Source organism: Pinus tabuliformis, chromosome 2_1 (assembly GCF_031772625.1).
Source record: "Pinus tabuliformis cultivar Carrire ecotype Pingquan chromosome 2_1, CPIR1, whole genome shotgun sequence".
NCBI lineage: Eukaryota > Viridiplantae > Streptophyta > Pinopsida > Pinales > Pinaceae > Pinus > Pinus tabuliformis.
This window is the reverse complement of record NC_142299.1, coordinates 694,960,412-694,979,049: the sequence shown is the minus strand read 5'-3', so window position 1 is coordinate 694,979,049 and position 18,638 is coordinate 694,960,412.

Here is an 18,638-nt window from a genome sequence, read left to right as displayed (position 1 = left end):
TGTTGTTGATCTTGCGGAATGCATCGTCGTGCATATATGACTAGTTTCATATCATTATATGTCACTTACATTTTGATTATATGTTTCTTGACTACATCCTCGTATATCAGGTGCATTCTTGAATATTTTGATTACATGTATCAGTATTGTAGGTTGACTACAAGAATTGAGCACTTATGCTTGACTACATGTGTTTATGCATATGCATAGTTGATTAGGAATTTCTTATTCATGTTGATGGTTTCATGTGGAAATGTGTACAATGGAGTAATGGTTGTTTTTATGCATGAGGTCATAGCATGCATTGTTGATATGGCCTTGGATTTATAACTAGAACCTAGCTAGAATGATGTGGGTGTGTTGATGCACTTGTTATCCGTCTATATGATATTATGATTATGTTATTCATGTATCACATTGATTTTTTGACCTTTGAGATAAGGAATCCTCCCAAAACTATGCTAAGGTACATTAATTTATTGTGATTTCGTTTATCTGACATATTATGCATTGTAGAAAAGGGACCAAATGGCTATCAAGGTGGTTGACTACATAAAATATCCCTATGAATTAGATGGACAACGTGGTGTGGGGCACTTTGGGTTCCTTCAATAACAATATTCCTTATAACCCTTGGGTACATACCTCAATATTCCTTAGCAACTAGCACTTTTAAATATTTTCAGAGAATTAGTTAATCTTCAATTATTATTAATGTTTATTCGGTAACAACAATAAACAAAAGAACACAATAGGCATAAGAATTTTAGGTGGAAAACCCCCTCCGGGTCAAAAACCATTGAACTCTTTTCTAATAAATTATTTAATATTTAGCCCCAACTAAAATGAAAGTTACAACTTCCTAGAATTATAGAAAAGATTTATTTTCCAGCTCCCATTGGAAGCACACCCCAACGCCCTGGTTTCTTCAGTAGTCAACTAAATGGATGCCCCAACATCCTAGACCAACCTACCACCCTGAAGTGTTTGCAGTCTCCAATCTATAGGCAATTTCATGCACCTACCTAGCACCTCCCTACCAACCTATAATGATCAGAAGTGAGACAAAAGTGTGGAGTCTCGTACTAGGGGCAATGATCCATGATACAATATGATTTACAATGATTTTCTTATACTTGACTGCACACCAAATCACACTATCACCCACAACCCAACCATGACATCATCCAACAGTGACTCCTGTAACTCCCAATAATTCCTCTTTGACTCCAGGTAGATTGGCTCTTTTACAATAATTACTCTTTTAATGATGACTCTTTTACAAATTTACAATGATGGCTCTTTTACAGCACTAGTGTTTTTACAAGACCTGACAATTGACTCAACATTAATTGTTGGATCACTTGCAGATACTGAGGTACTATTGTGCTTGATTCAAGTAATGGCATTGCATGTCCTTCTCGTATGTGTCTGAGTTGTTCTAAAGTGTCATTCTTCATGTATATGCATTAACAAGCAAGACCCAAAAAAATTGTAAAACAATATAATTACATTGTCATGCAAAAACATATGTCAGGTATGATACTAAAAATTCAAATGAAAACACTAATCATACATATCTTTTTGTAGCATACTTGCCCTTGATTGTTGATGTGTGATCCTTGAATGCACACTTTTTCTTTCATTCTAGGAGCTCGATATTGAATCTATCGTATATATGTAATTTCGGATTGCCAAGGTCTGAAATTTTGTCCTCTAGTAACTCTCTGAGTCCTCTTTCCAACCCCATAGGTCTTATTGAGATTGGGTACTTCAAGAAAGAGTTATGCCCAATCTCCCATGATTATCCAATTATAGACTTGTTCAGAAGAGCCAACTAGTACGAAGTTCCACTTGTCATTGTTTCGACTTACGACCCTGAAAACAATACCCAAAAAACTAAACTCTGTCCTCTTTCTATCACTATTTATGAAATTTAAATCCAATCCTCAAAGAGAAAGTTATGAATATTTGTCTCATGTCACCTGTTTGACATGGAATTCGAGAGCATGCAAAAACCCTAAGTTCCCTAGATCATATATCCAAAAATATAGTGAAAAAAGACCATAAATTTTGTCACGAGGTTCATCAAGATTTAAGCTAAAATGGATTTTAGTTTTAGCTTTGGAAGCTTTGTATAATAAAAGTTATAGCGAAAATTCCATGATGACATGTTTGAAGCAGCAAAATCCTTGAATCTAAAGCTCTAACCTTGCTTCAAAATAGACCTTCATACTTGATCATAATTTTGTGCCCTAACCAGACCTCAATGAAACCTCAGACTCCCTACAATAGCTCTTGCATTAAAATTTTATGAGGGACAAAATATCACAGAGGTATTCTCACAAGATAGTTCATTCAAAAGTGCTGACTAGAGGAGGATACAAGGGTCACTATTTATAGAAATTTCTTGAGTTTAGAGGGTCCTCAAAAAGTGAACAATGGAGGGATTTTGGGAGCATAAAGTAGTATTAATTATTGATTATTCAATGACCACAAGAAATTATGAGTCCCATGCTACAACCCTATGCGGTTTTAACCCACTAATTGGGGTTAGTAACTTCAAACACGAATAACTCTCAAACCTCCAAGAACTATGTGGTGTCCCATATATCAACGCAAACATCTCAACATGTACAATCCTTCTAGAAGATCATTGACTCAAAATAGCATTAGTTTTCAATTCGAAATTCCCATGCAAGATCGAGTAAGCCCCTCATGCTTCTTCGGTGGACATCAATGGCAACCACTGATCAATAGGAAGATGTTAAGTGGGCTAGAGACATCAGCACATATGACTTCAGTTGGTGGGAGTTCAAGAGAATTTTTGGGAAGAAATACTTGTCAGAAAGGTACTATGATAGTAAGGCTAAGGAATTCTATGAGCTAAAGATAGGATCAATGGCAAATGAAGAGTACATGACCAAGTTTTTGGAGCTATTGAGGTATGTATATTATATTATTGATGAGAAGGCCAAAATTCAATGATTTCTGAGTCGTTTTCCATTAGCATTTAGAGATTGGATTGAGTATGATAAGACTCGAGCACTTGAGGAAGTTATTGGGAAACTAAAGCATTGCTATGAAAAGTCAAAGTGTAAGAATGAATCTCAGCAAGGATGGAAGGGAAAGGATAAAGGTAAAATTGAATGGCATCCTAAGAGGACAAGTTCTCAACATGCAAATGAGAAAGAGAATGTGGCACCACAAAAGAGGTTTAATGCAACTAGACAGGGACATGAGTTGCATCAACAACATAGAGTTGTTGGTATTGATTGGTTGGAGAGATGGAAATGTGGCAAGGAACACCTTAAGAAATATTTTCCAGAGAATTAGGGTAGCATGCCTCAGATATACAATGCACAAGAGGTGCATTTTGTTAGGGATGTAGGGCATATCATTCCTCGTATATATGCAGTAGTTGTCAAAAAGAAGGAAAAACATCAAGAATCTATCATTGAGATGGACAGAAATCTTTGTGATCAAGTTATTTCTATTTTGATTGACCCTGGATCTAATTATAACTATGTTAGTCCTGACTTGGTGGATAAGTGTAGTTTGAATAAGGAATTTCATACAAAATCTTAGTTAGTGTAGTTGGCTACATTTACGAAGAAGCGAGTTCATAATTAGGTAAGAGCTTATGCATTTGATTTGAGTGGTATGTCTACTGCAACACATTTGAATGAATTACTGTTATGATCATACAATATGTTGTTGGGCATGGATTGGTTATATCTTCATAGAACCAAGGTAGACTGTTATGACAAATCCATTAAGTGTGTTGATGACAATGGATAACCAAGAGTCTTGCAGGGTAAGAAGAAAGCCACATCAATTAGGATGGTGACATCTATGCAAAAAAAGTGTAGTGGTAGGAAACGATGTATGTTATTTGCAGTGCACACTTCTAGTGGTAAGGGAAAGGAGGTTGAGGACGTAGATGTGTTGAGAAGGTATCCAGATTTGCAACAGTTTTAGGATGTTTGCAACAGTTTCAGGATGTATTTCCTGAGGACATTACAAAGTTTTCACCTCATAGGGAGGTAGAATTCTCTATTGAGTTAGTGCCAGGGGCAGCTCCAGCATCAAAAGCACCTTACTACATGAGCACATTTGAGTTGGTTGAGTTGAAGTTGCAGTTGAAGGAAATGTTGGACAAGGGATACATTAGGCCAAGTGTGTCATCTTGGGGCACACTGATATTGTTTGTGAAGAAGAAAGATGGAAATCTATGATTATGCATTGACTAAAGGAATTTGAACAAAGTGACCATCAAGAACAGGTACGCTTTATCGAGGATTGATGACTTGGGATCTTGATACCATCAGGTACGCATCAAAGAGGAGGTCATTTATAAGACAACTTTTTGGACTAGGTATGGGCATTATGAGCTTGTTGTAGTTCCATTTGGTTTAAATAATTCTCCAGTGACATTTATGTGCTTGATGAATAATGTGTTGCATCCATAATTGCATAAGTTTATTATTATGTTCATTGATGATATACTGATATATTCTAAAAAGGAGGAAGATCATGTCGATCATTTAGTAGTAGTGTTAAGGTTGTTTAGAGAGCATCAATTATATGCTAAGCTCAGCAAGTGTAGCTTCTTTCAAACTATTGTACATTACTTGGGACATGTGGTCTCTAAGGAGGTAATTGCGGTAGATCCAGAGAATATAAGATCCATCATGGACTAGGTAGCTCCTAAGAGTGTGGATGAGGTGAGATCTTTCATGGGACTGGAAGGATATTATGAAAGGTTCATCGTGAACTTCTCACAGATGTATTATCCTATTGAATCATTGTAGAGGAAAGACAAGAAAATTGAATGGATAGAGGAGGGTGAGGCTAGTTTTGAGTAGTTTAAGGAGTTGTTGACACATGGACCAGTGCTACAGATTGAAGATTTGGACAAAGAGTTTGTAGTATGCACAAATGCTTGCGAGAGAGGAATTAGTGGATTCATTATACAAGATGGACAAGTGGTATGCTATAAGTCACAAAAATTAAATGAGCACGAGTAGAACTACCCAACACATGACCTTGAGTTAGCAACGATCATACATGCCTTGAAGATGTGGAGGCACTATCTTCTTGGCAGAAGGTTTGTATTGATGAGTGATCGTATTGGGTTGAGGTATTTATTTGAAAAGATGAATGTGAATTCCAGGAAGGCTGGATGGTTTTCCACGATCAGTTAGTTTTATTTCAAGATCAATTACGTCAAAGGTAAAGAGAAGAGGGTGGAAGATTCCCTCAGAAGGTGGGTATAAATAAATCACTTGGGATCTATGAGCTCCTATGGGACAGACTTACATGATAGGGTCTTGCAGGTAGGTCAAAGAGATGTCAAGTATATGGAGATTGTGCATAGGTTGCAGCAGGGTACTAGTACAGGTACAGGTGATATTATAGGTAGAGGTGAAGGTGCAGGTACAAGTACATGTATTGGATCATGTGCCAAGATGGTACCATGGTTTTGTGGACCCTTCAGTATCATTGAGAGGATTGGGCCACTAGCCTATCAACTTGCATTGCCTCCAACAGTGAAATTCCATGATGTTTTCCATGTATCCTTGCTTAAGAAGTATGTTAAAGATGATGAACATGTGATTGAATGCTCTATTTTGCAGGTGGAACCAAATGGAGAAATCTAATCAGAACCTCAGTGTATATTGTAGAAAAATGTGCTCATGCTCAAGAATAGAGAAATTAAGCAAGTTAAAGTGTAGTGGAAGCACATTAGGCCTAATTGTTGGCTTAGGGTGTCCTGACCCAGGTTCACAGTTAATTGCACCAAACAAATCCCTTCACTACTGGCCCTTTCGGCATCAATCTGTGATGCGTGGACTGAAGTCTCACTCGAAGCAGTATGGGGGGATGCTTGAACCAAGTTTTTACACCCATAGATCAGTGTGATGTCTTTTTGGTGACCTAGATCTGCCTTCGTGCAAACCTCTATACTCCCGTAGCCTATTGTTGTAACTTCCTCCAATCAGCCTCTAGACCTCCGCAAAGGTCTACGATCGGCTTTTTTGGACCCTGAACAGGTCAATTAGCTACTTACGTGCACCTTGGATTACACTTAGACCATTATTTTCTCAGATCCACTTAAGTCTTTGATAAATTTAACAGAAAGTGTCATAATCTTCGTGTAAGCACTTAACATTAATTACGTTCAGATAAAAATTTATAACAAGTAAATTCATGCATCAATACATCATTATTTCATAAACCCATTATTCATCACAACATAAAGCGCATTCATACATAACATGAGATAATGGATAAAACACAAGAATTTCTGCAAAAATATTCTTTATTGATATTCAGTTAAGCTTACAGACTCAAAACTTCCATGCGCACTTAGCTAAAAAGCCTTTCCCTCCTCTAAGACTTCTACTTCTGCAATAGACTTCTTCGCTTGTACCCATATACAACTTCTCTACTTGCCTTAGACTCTCTAAGACACACCTATTTATACAATCCCATGGTCCGCGAACCATGGGTAGATCTTCAAATCTGACTCAAGTTACATAAAAGAAGGAGAAAACTAGTTTTTTGATTCTTTAACTAACTACACACTTCGAAACCATAACTTACAGAGAATTTACATATTTTTACATCAAAACTTGGGCTTTTGCCCCAAAACTGACCTAGGGGACCCCATCCCAATAGGCCTTCAACACAAATATCGTGACTCACCCTTGAGTCACTCAGCTGGCGTAGATATCCTGTTGTGAAGATACCCCAGCTCCACTTGAACCACTACTATTTCAGCCGCACTCTGTGTCGCTTCCTGCTTCACCTATTCGACTAGCTGGTATGTGGTTGGTCCTTCACTATCATGCTTGATCTTCTGATGTGTAGTATATAGGTTCACCGACTTATCTTATATGTCGGCGGAGACTTGGTAGGCTTCTTCCAACCAAGGGTCCAACCGCACCTTAAGGACTACCACTTTCTTCTGTGCAACTTCCACTTGTGCAAGGAGTTGCTTCCCGTCCTACAACTTGGAAAGGCACTACGCTGTAGCTACTATGAGCACCATTGCCTGCACTTCGTCATATTGTTGCTCAAGCTCGCGGGTCTCTGTCTTTAATCTCTACAGGTTGGGATCTCCCTATAGGGTCGTCACTACTTCCATGGCCTGCTCAAACAGTGCTCTACATTCCACCACCGCGGCATTGACAGTAGCTAATCCATACTTAGCAGCTACCTTGCATTGTTCCCTAACCTCTGGAGGGGTCAAAGGCTATGACCTGAGCTCCAGTTATATGATTTTAAACTTGAGTTCAAACTGAACTCAAGCCACCTCTGTCTTAGTGTCATGGATGCCTGCTGCAAGCTTTCTGATCTTGGCCTCAAGCAATGCTTCCTTTAGTATGTGCAACTATGAAACTATCCTGTAAGCTTCTGCCACCATGACTTCCAGTTGGGTGCTCTTTGCCTGGGTCATTTCCTTTTCCTTCAATGCCTCTGTGTTATCGATGAACATTTGCTCATTTTTCACTCGATATTCACTTATGAGGCTAAGCGGGAGCTTTTCTCACGCTCATAACTCATTTGTCACACCTTCTTGCAGCATGTGAAGATACTCGTTGGGGAATGCTACAAGGTTGAGGCTGATGTTCTTCAGACTACTCATAATGACCTTGTCATTGGCTACTTCCATGCTCAAAGATCCTTCTGGTGGCGGGACCGCTCACAGATCCACTGATTGGAACATCTCTACGACCTGGCTGGTCCCTGCTGCCAACCTCGTCTATGTGGCGCTCACCTGTCCTGCACCCACCTGGATCCTATTGGTTTGGATCTGTAGCTTGCCCAAATCCTTCTTAAGAGTACCAAGTGACTACGGGTGCTTTTCTTCTAACTATTTCAATAGTTCTAGAGTGGCATCACGCAACTTATCTCTGATCTTGTCAAAATCACGTTTTGTGACTGTGATGGGATCTAGCGATGGCTTTGCTGCTTTTGACTTCTTCCGGGGCCCCTCTTTCTGTTATTCCCTATACCTTTTCACTCAGAAGGCGGTGCTATTTCCTTCATCTCTACCACATCTCTGCTCTAACTCCTCCTCTTCCTCGGTCTAGGGTGAAGGGGATTCATCGCTTTGATCAAAACCGCACTGTTCCTGTTCAGCCTGCTGTTTTGCAACACACTCTTTTTCCATCTGAGCCTTCTCCTCAGCCTCCTTTCAGCACTTCTCGGACAACTGTTGGGCTACCACTTTTGCTACCTCCTTCTTATTATTCTTCGTGGAACTCCCCATGCCTTTGCTACTTCCTGTGGTAAGATTGGATGGAGAATGCCAATATGTCAGCCATTGCTTGATAAACTCTTGAATAGCATCATATGTGCAAGGTAAGGTAGGTCAAACCATTTCTGTTGTGGATCCTTCTGCACCCTGATATATACGTGGTGGAAATCTGCCTTAAACTCCGTGTATTATGATAGTTGCTCAAACACCATTGGGGACAACTGCGGCTTCTAGTTGATGGCCATGCAAATTCTCACCTCCATCAACACCCAGAAAAATTTGGTCTCTATGACCTGCATGACCTTCTTTGTCGCCCAAAGGGAGGAAAACTACACAGCCTCCGGCAATCTTTTCTCTAAGGGAGGAAACTAGCTGTCCTCTGGCAGCTCCTAAGATACTAGCACTATGGAGAGAAACAACCACGCGTAGTGGAAGATTTTTCTCTCGTCCTGAGCTTCATGACTATTTGTGAGGAACTCACTACAGAGGTAGCACGACCAGTTAAAATTCATGCCTTCTATTCACTATGTAGCTAGTGAGATAACTGGTGCCGGAACCTCATCCACGTGACATTTCCTCATGACCTTACCGGTGAGGATCTATGTGGCAACTTGCATCGTGGGGTCTGTGATAGATGTGATGGAGTACCCATGTGGCTTCTTAATTAGCTTGCACTTCTCCTTCATCCTCTTCACTAGGTCGTGCTCACCAGTTTTTCCGCCAAACTCCTTGGCTGGATTCAAGCTAGAATGTGGTAGGAGCATGATCCAATGGATCAACATGTCTCTAATTTGGATTGGCGCACTCAGCCACAAACATCCATCATGTACAAGGGTCAACAATTTCTTGATGATGATGATATTGATGTTGGAGCGGTGGTAGTGGGGCACCCACAACAGGTTCAATAGCCTCGACTAATTCACTCTGTGAATCCACTCGAATGGCTCCAATGTGGTGACACTGGATTCTTTATAGTACACCTGCCTCATATAGTTTTCCATCGTGAGGTGGGGGAATCTCTCATGATCCACCAAATTCTAGCCTTCCATTTTCAAATGGGGAATCTGCACCAAGTGCAAGGCTTCAAAGGTAATACTTTCCCATAGCAGGGGCATATTTAGGAGGAATTTCCCTGCATCTCGATCCTTAGTGACCTTCACCTTTCCCTTACGTGGAGGATGTAATCTGACAATTTGGAGATGGGCTCCATGCCCTTGGAATCTATATCCTCTGCGCCCTCTTTGGCCTCTAAAACCTCAACCTTCCCCTTATTCTTCGCCAACTGTTTATATTTATTCTGAGCATGGGTAGCAGAGTGCTTCCTCAGTGACTCACACACCCACATTGGCCTTTTCAGCTTGTCATTCTTGGGCTTGGGATTCTCATACACTGGAGTGGGCTTCGGCCTAGGAGACATCGGTGTCATAGGCACAGGAGCCACAGCCTCCATGCTTACAACTTCCGGAGCCGCTCCCTTGGAGGCAATAGTTCCTCTGGTACATGTAGTCTCTCTTAGTTCAGACATGGTGCTGAGAATGAACTCCTCGATATCCTTAGGTAACCTATCAAGCATAGAGCTCGTGACTAAATTTGCAAAAACCTAAGGATTCATAAACAACACATAGCACAACTCAAATATTCTAAGGATCCAAAGTTTTCTCTGCTAGATGTCCACGCATAATTTATAGGCGAATTCAAATTCAAATTCAACCATTCCCCCCGAAATTCGTCCATAAATGATGATTTGGTGGCAAATCTTCAAATATTTCAACCTTAAATGCCTTAAATGCTGCGCCCCCATCCTCTCAACTGTCTCCTGGCTTTCAAATCATGAACAGTGACAATAAAGGTCATTTTCTGGATGTGTTGCGTGGTATCTCCCCTCATAGTGCAGCTCACTTCGTGCATCTTCTGATATTGTGACATCACCCTCCTTCACGCAGCCCCTCTATCACATAGTTCCACCCATCGGGAAGTGTAGTTTATAGTCTCGTGCCCCCTTGCAGCTGCTTGGAGTTCTAAGACTGTCTTGCTGTCATGTAGTCACTGGACTAGATACCATGTGTATGGCTTCAACTGGCTTAAATTTACCCTTCCCAGAAATGGTTCTCCATTCAATTTTGCAAGCTGAACCGCGCCACCATCTGTAATTTCTTTGACAACATATGGCCCTAGTCAGTGCATCTAAAACTTTCCTAGAAATTTAGCGAACTTGCTATCAGATAATAAAACCAAGTCATTTACCTTGAAGGTGCACAGTTTGATGTGTCGATCATGCCACTATTTTTCAAGTTCCTTATGAACTTTTTGATGGAATCTAGCCAGACACCTATCTTCTTTGGGTTACATTAGCTACACGAGCCGTTCTTCTAAGGGTCTGCGGTTTGTCGTTCCTGTGAAAGCCACTATGTGTAGACTCAGTACAAGATATTCCATCGACATTACAGCCTCTACACCATAAACCAATCGAAAAGGTCTCTGACCTGTTAGCTTTTTACAAGTAGTTCTGTATTCCCATAACATCGCTGGTATGCGCACGTCCCAATCATTCCACTGCACATTGCAAATCTTCATTAGCACATTCTCCAATATCTAATTGAAAGCCTTAACTGTTCCATTGACCTGAGGGTGATATGGTGTACTCTTCTGATGGTAAACTTGGAACTCTTATATCAGCACACTGATCGTTTCATTAAGAAAATGTGTACCGCGATCACTCATCAATATCTTTAGGCAACCGAACTCGGTCAACACATATTCAGACAAAAACTCTATTGTTGTTGCCCCTATATAGTCTTTCACAGGCTGTTCCTCTGCCCATCTAGTCAAATATTTTGTCGCAATGATGATGTACCGTGCACCTATTTTCTTTCTTGGGGGCTGAATTGGTCCTACAAAATCAATTTCCCATTTCTCAAAAGGTTGCAACGGCACATGCGGATTCAGTGGCAACTTATCCCTCCATGAAGACCTGCCCATCCTCTAATATGCATCACATCCCTTACAATATGCTTTAGAATCTTTATGTAGCAATGGCCACCACAACCTAGCACACAAAACCTTCTGCAATGTTGCTTTCCCTACATAATGGCCTCCCACAACTCCCCCATGAGCTTCAGCAAGGATACTTCTTTGTTCAAAATTGGGCACATATCATCGAAGTATCTCATTTGATCCCATTTTATACAAATTTTTGGAAATTACAGAGAAATCTGTCGCTTGTACTACCAACTCCTTTTTACGCTGGCTGGTGTATCCTTCTAGAGCTGTCCCTGTAGTCATAAAGTGGATAATATCTACAAAGTGGTTATCTACTACGCACACTGCAAACAGTGGTGTGTCAGGCAACCCTTCCTCCAAATTAATAGGCTCCTCTCTTATCTCAATGCGTGACAGATGGTCAAGGTTTGCATTCACCCTTTCTAGCTTCACAATTACTTCAAAATCGTATTCTTGGAATAGCAGCAACCATCTGCATATTCCCTCCCCCCAACATAGGTTTATTGACTAGGTACTTCAAGGTGGAGTGGTCTATGTACATCTTGAAATGTATGCTCAATAGAGAGTGCCTAAACTTTTGGAGCACATGCACCATAGCCAATCCTTCGTGCTCTGTTGTGGAGTAATTCTTCTCAACCTTTAACATTTTTGTTCTTGCAAATTCTATAGGGTGTTATAGTTCTCCCTCGTGAGTCTGTGTTATCACTGCACCCAACACAATACATGAGGCATCAACATGTACATGAAATTCTTTCTTCCAGTCTAGGAAGACCAATATTAGCATGGTAACCATTTTTTCCTTCAAGATATCCAGATTGTGCTTACATTCTTCATTCCAATAGAATGTAGCATCCTTCTTTAGCAACTTTTACATGGGTGTGGTAATCTGAGCATAAGCCTTGATGAATTTTTTATAATACTTGGTATGGCCCAGCGTTGCACACAGATTTTTAACACTCATTGGGGCTTCCAAATTGATTATTACCATGATCTTGGTAGGGTCCACCATAATTCCTTGCCTACATACCACATGACCCAGCAAAATCCCAACGGGGACACAAAACAAGCACTTCTTTAGGTTCAGCGCAATCTGATACCTTTGGAACATATCCAACATTAAGCATATCCTATCTACATGGCGCCTGACTAGTCCAAACACTGTCTAGTCATCGAGATAGACCTCTAAGAATTTATGAATGAACTCTTTGAATTCCATGATGACTACGTGGGAGAATATTGCCCACAAATTCTTGAGTCCAAACAACACTACTATATATGGGAAACAACCCCATTCCATCACGAAGGTGGTATTACTCCTATCCTCCAGTGCAATGTTAATCTGATGGTACCTAGAGAGCCCATTAGTAAATGAATACACTTCCTGTTCTCCCACAATGTCCAGTACTTCATCAATGAATGGTGTTGGAAAGGGATCATGGACACATGCATCATTAAGCTTTCTAAGATCTATGAAAATCCTTATATCATCCTTCTACTTGTTTTCCTGAACTACCATTGGACTCACCTAGTCAGATTCCTCCACTGGTTCAATAATACCTGCTTCAAGCATATTTTCCAACTCCAAGTAGACCTTTTCCTTGTATTTGGGATTAAGGTGATATGGCCTATGCTTAACCGGCTTCACGTCCAGTTTCAGAGTTATTTTCATCTCTCCCAAATCATCTATGATGTCTTTTAAGTTCGAAAATTTTGTGCAGGAATAAATCCTGATATTCGCAGAGAAACTCAGTGACTTTATCTACTATAGCCTCATCCTAGTAATACCCAATCTTCACAAACTTCGACTCCGCCTCTGTGCCAATGTTCACTTGCCTAGTTTTCAATGATGTGGTGATGTTTGGATTCTCTATCTATGGTCCATCAACATCACAGTGCCCTTATGTTTCTGGGATGTTAATATTCCTTCGATCCCCATCCTCTCCTTCAGCAGTCATATTATAGCATTCTAGTGCATGGTGCAGCTAGGTGCTCCAATCTAGATGAATCAATTCCAAAGGATCCTGTGGTATTTAGAATATCACTGCCTTAACCTCCTTCAGCACTTCATCAAAGCTTTTGAACCCATCTTCAAAGCTGAATGTTCTCATGAACCCTTCTCTTAAGACATCCCACTCTGCGGTGTCATGGCAAAGCTTTGTTTCCAAATACCAATTCATAGGGATTATGTCTAGGGTGTGACAGAACAAATGCATCCATTTTGGCTGCGGCTCCATTCCATATACCTTATTCCATATGGCCAAATGATCACGCGGATCATTCCTCCCATCATATGTCTCAGTTACCTATACTTTAGGCCAACCAAACTGTGTTCTCATCATCCTTCTGTAATTACACCACTCATCAAAGTTGTCTTTGTGCATACCCCACCACCGAGCGGGCATAGCGCGTAGTGTCGAGTCCAACCCCTGAAAACGGTAATCCTCTAGAAATTCTCTTTCAAAAGCATCCAAAAATTTATCCACATTAGTTAAACCATTATAATAAGGACATTTTCTTACCTTTGACAACACATAGTGCAATGATTTGGTCATCATGTTGTAGTGCAGTGTGGATACTTCATGCAACCTGTTTTGCGAATGTCCCAACTCTTCATTTGAATCCAAGGTACAGGAACTTTCATTGTCCCATGCAATTCATCCATGAGCTGTCGGATTAACCCAGTCTTGGTCTCACTCTATGATTTTATAGATCTAATCCAAGTCATCATCACTCTCCTCATAGTCGCAGACCAGTTCAATATAACGTGGTCCTTCTGTAGGGTCTAATGCTACCACAACGCGGAGCAATTTTCTTTCAAACAAAATTGTCCGCTTCTTCAAATTGATGACTCCATTAATATCGATATCCCAATCAATTCCTAGGAGCGTGAGGTATGGATTGCTATCATCATCAATATTTATTACTTCAAAATTGACCAGCGCGCTCGCACCTTTTATATCTACGATAACTTCCTACAATTGTCTCATAGTGATAATCTTTTGTTGGTTCACCATCCTCAGTTGAATCAGATACCACTACAGCACGAGTCTCCCCATTCTCTCCCATACTTTTCTAGGAAATATGTTCATGTCACACCTCAAATACAAAATAACCTTATCCATCTCATAGTCTCTTATTTGTGCAGTAAGCCTCATTTCACGCCCTGTTCTTATCTTATGCTTACCAATCTTTTTGACTACCTGCACTCCATCAAGAGAATCATCCTTACCGGCACACCTGTTTATCAACTCTTGTAACCCCTTCATAGCCTTGTTGTCAACTTCATACAATTTTCCAAGACCGTGCTAAGAACAGAGGGGTCAACCTCTGTAGGTTCACTTGTATCTGGCAGTTTGTTCAGGCCCCCTGAGATAGAGGCTTCGACGAAGCTTTTCTTCACTTCCATGAATGTTTCCTTCATGTGTTCTAGATCAAACCCAACCTCCTTTTAGGGGGCCTTGCAGACCCATCCACCTTGTTCAGGCTGCTTTCCCTTATTGTCACCAGTCACGATCCTGCTTCCCAATATGATATTCACATTTGGGTCCTCTTCGTGGGATTTGGCACTCATCATCTGTAAGTTCTTGGTATGATGTTGAGGCTGCGACTTCTTCTCCGGCATCTTGGCCATCACCACAGGACATTCTTCAATTGTGTGGTCAAACTGAGTATAGTATTGACATGACGGGTGTGTCTGATTCGTACACTCTCGCACATAGTTTCCTAGCATTCCACAATTGTAAAAAATGACTTGCCCCTGACCCCTACTAGATCCTCCTCCTCCTCGGCCTCATCCATGCCCCTGATATATTGCGTGCATTCCCCAAGCTCCCTGATCTGATGGTTGATTTTCTACTTGCATTCGATACGTAGGCGTCATTTCCATCATTAGTTCATAGCTCTGACAGTGGCGCTCATCGTGGCCCACTGATTTGTAGAAATCGTAAAACAATCATTGTGGTGTTTGTACAAATTTTTGCAGCAAATGAAAATTGTTTATTACATGTTTTCCAACTACTTGACAAATAGCGCACCATAGCGTGGGCCCTGCACTTGGTCCTGTTAGAGCTTCCTGCCTTAGGGGAATAGGTTCCCCTAGTGATGTAATTCACGAAGACAGGGCAATGATCAATATCATGCCCCTCGTTCTTACACTTGAGACACCAAACTTCTTCACGTACCTCCAGCTAAGCTACTTTTTCCTTTTTCAAGATTTTCAACTCCAAGAAAAGGTTCTGCAATGCCGCATGAATCTGTTGAACTCCCAAAGAAGCATCCTAAAAGGCATTTCATACAATCTCATTGCAATTTATAGGGCTTTTTCCTGAGTTCCTATCTTTTTCTATGATAAAGAAACCCTTAGGTGTGGCAGGGACGATGCTACAAACCATTCGGCGTGCTGACTATCCATGAGATTCATATTAGCTTTGCAGATCTGGCACTTCAAATTTGATATAATTCCTAGGGCATTTCCACGGGCCTGATCATGATTCAGACTTAGGCTTACCAAATTCTTTGTTCAGAGAAGTCTAAGTGTCTGTTAATGATGCCAGCGGGTTATCAGTGCAGTAATTAATGTACCATGTTAGCACATGATCCTGTACAATAGTAAACAATTGTGCCTTTGTTATCTTTTCATCTGTAATTTGTTGTGCTGTCCATATAGACTTCATAACAAACCAAAACTAATCTGGATCCTCACTTCCTAAGCCCTTGAAAATTGACAACTTCATCATATTTGACATGTTGACCAACGGCGGAGGTGGTGGCAGTGTGGGTGAAGGTGTATGTTGTGGAGGTGAACGTGGAGGTGTTGTGGGAGGATGAGGTATCCACAAAAAACCCTGCCTCATCAACTAGAAAATTCTCTATGGTGAAGCCTATGCTGCTCCCTCGCCATCACTTGAAGGAGGTCCAATCAATGGACTATATTCAGGACCTATTTTTTCTTAATTTCTAAAGCTTCGTCCACTTCACATAGATCCAAACATCAAGGTAATGGTATAACCTTCTTTTCACACAAGAGCATCTTAATCCAAGTATTCAAAGATCTTAAATACTTACCTCACGGTCCGTTGACAAAGTGTCACTTTGCTTCATTATAACTAACTGAGGTATCAACAGTGAACTTTGTAACAAATCCTCTAATGACTCGATCAAGCCAGTGATCAACTGCACGTGCGATCTTATCCTCAGAAGCTTCCAACCTCCACACGAGCTCCGAGGTCCACACTATCAGACCATCAAGCCTCCACCTTCCTTGATCGTCTACCAATTTAGTGATCCACTCATATAGTTCGATCCGGAAGGTCCAAAAGAAGATCTCATGTATTTCTGTGTATAAATACCTATCCAACCATTGTTCTTTTTTCAGGCGTGGATTCTTGTTTTCTTGCGCCACAAATTCATGGATCTTTCTATCCAGCCACTTCTTAATTTCCTTCCTTGTCAGATTTTAGTGATGCGACATCACACATCTCTTTATGTAGATCCCAGTCCTAGCAAGATAACCATTTTTTGGCTTAGGGGTTCCTGACCCAGGTTCAAAGTTAATTTCCCAAAAAAATTACCTACAATACTGGCCCTTTTGGCATCAATTTACAGTGTGTAGACTGAAGTCTCACCTGAGGCAGTATGGGGGGATGCTGGAACCAAGTTTCTACACCTAGATATCAATGTGATGTCTTTTTGGCGACCTATATCTGCCTTCGCGCATACCTTTATATGCCTGTAGCCTATTGATGTAACTTCCTCCAATCAGCCTCTAGACCTTCACGAAGGTCTATGATTGGCTTTTGCAGACCCTGAATGAGACAATTAGCTACTTATGTGCACCCTAGAGTACACGTAGACCATTATTTTCTCAAATCGACTTAAGAGTTTGATAACTTTAACATAAAGCGTCATCATCTTCACGTAATCGCTTAACATTAATTGTGTTAAGATAACAATGTATAACAAGTAAAGTCGTGCATTAATACATCATTATTTCATAAACCCATTATTCATCACAGCATAAAGCGCATTCATACATAACATAAGATAATAGATAAAAAAAAAGTATTTATGCAACAATATTCTTTATTTATATTCAGTTAAGCTTACAGACTCAAAACTTTCCTGCACACTCAGCTGTGGACTCTACTCTAGGGCTCTATGCACTCAGCTATAGAGCCTCTCCCTCCTCTAAGACTTCTACTTCTATGCTAGAGTTCTTCACTTGTACCCATATACAACTTCTTTACTTGCCTTAGACTATCTAAGACACACCTATTTATACAATCTCTTTGCGAACCATGGGTAGATCTTCAAAGCCGACTCAAGTTACATAAAAGAAGGGTAAAACCCTCTATTTTATTATTTAACTAACTATGTGCTCCATGACCACAACTTGCAAAGACTTTACATCTTTTTACATCAAAACTTGGGCTTTTGCCCCAAACCTGACCTAGGGAACCCCATCCCAACACAGATGAAGCTACATGGGAGATGGTGGATCATATGTGGGCTATGTATCCTACCTTGTTTTACAGTTGAGGAAAATTCGTTTTGGTGATGTTTCTATATGAGATATGTATATGGATGTAAATACCATCATGATCTAAGTTATAAAGCTAAAATAAGTGGTATGGGTGTCATGTTGTTATGATGTCATGTTATTATGTTGTTATGTTGGTTTGCATTTTTGTAGGGTGATCATTGTAACTACTACGTCGAGCTATGTTATAAAGCTCCATTGGTAGTATGTTTGATTTTCAGTGGTTTTTTAAGGTCTTGGTGTGGTATAACACTAAGGATGTTGTTCCCCAAGGGGGAGGGTTCTATAATAACCCCGGTGAAAATTCCATGTAATAAAAGTAAATAAAGGAAAAAATAATAATCACGGTTGATGGGACATTTATTCCAAGCTGAATGTTGGGCAAGACATCCTAGGGGGTGTCCATTTGATTGTTTATGGCTAAAGAAATTGGCAAAGACAATGGTTGAGGCTTTGAAAAGGTAAAAAGGCATTTTTTGGCACATTTATTTATACAAATAATGGAAATTAGGAGAAAAGGGAGGTGAAATGTCACATGTTCGATACGAGGAGGGAATTGAAGGAAACTAATGGAAAATGAACAAAATAGATGCCTTATTCATAAAAACAATTATGAGGATCAATTGGTAACCTTTTTTCAGTTGAGTTTTGGAGCTCTCTCATTATTCTCTCTCTCTCATACTCTTGGAAACACAAAGTTTTCTTGGAGCATTTTGGCATTAGATCAAGAAAGGCAAAGAAGGTAAGAGGAAGAAAAAATCAAGCAAGGAAAGGCATGATCAAGATGTGTTGGCTTGTTGGGGCTTGACCCAGGTTCAAAAGAGTTTTAGC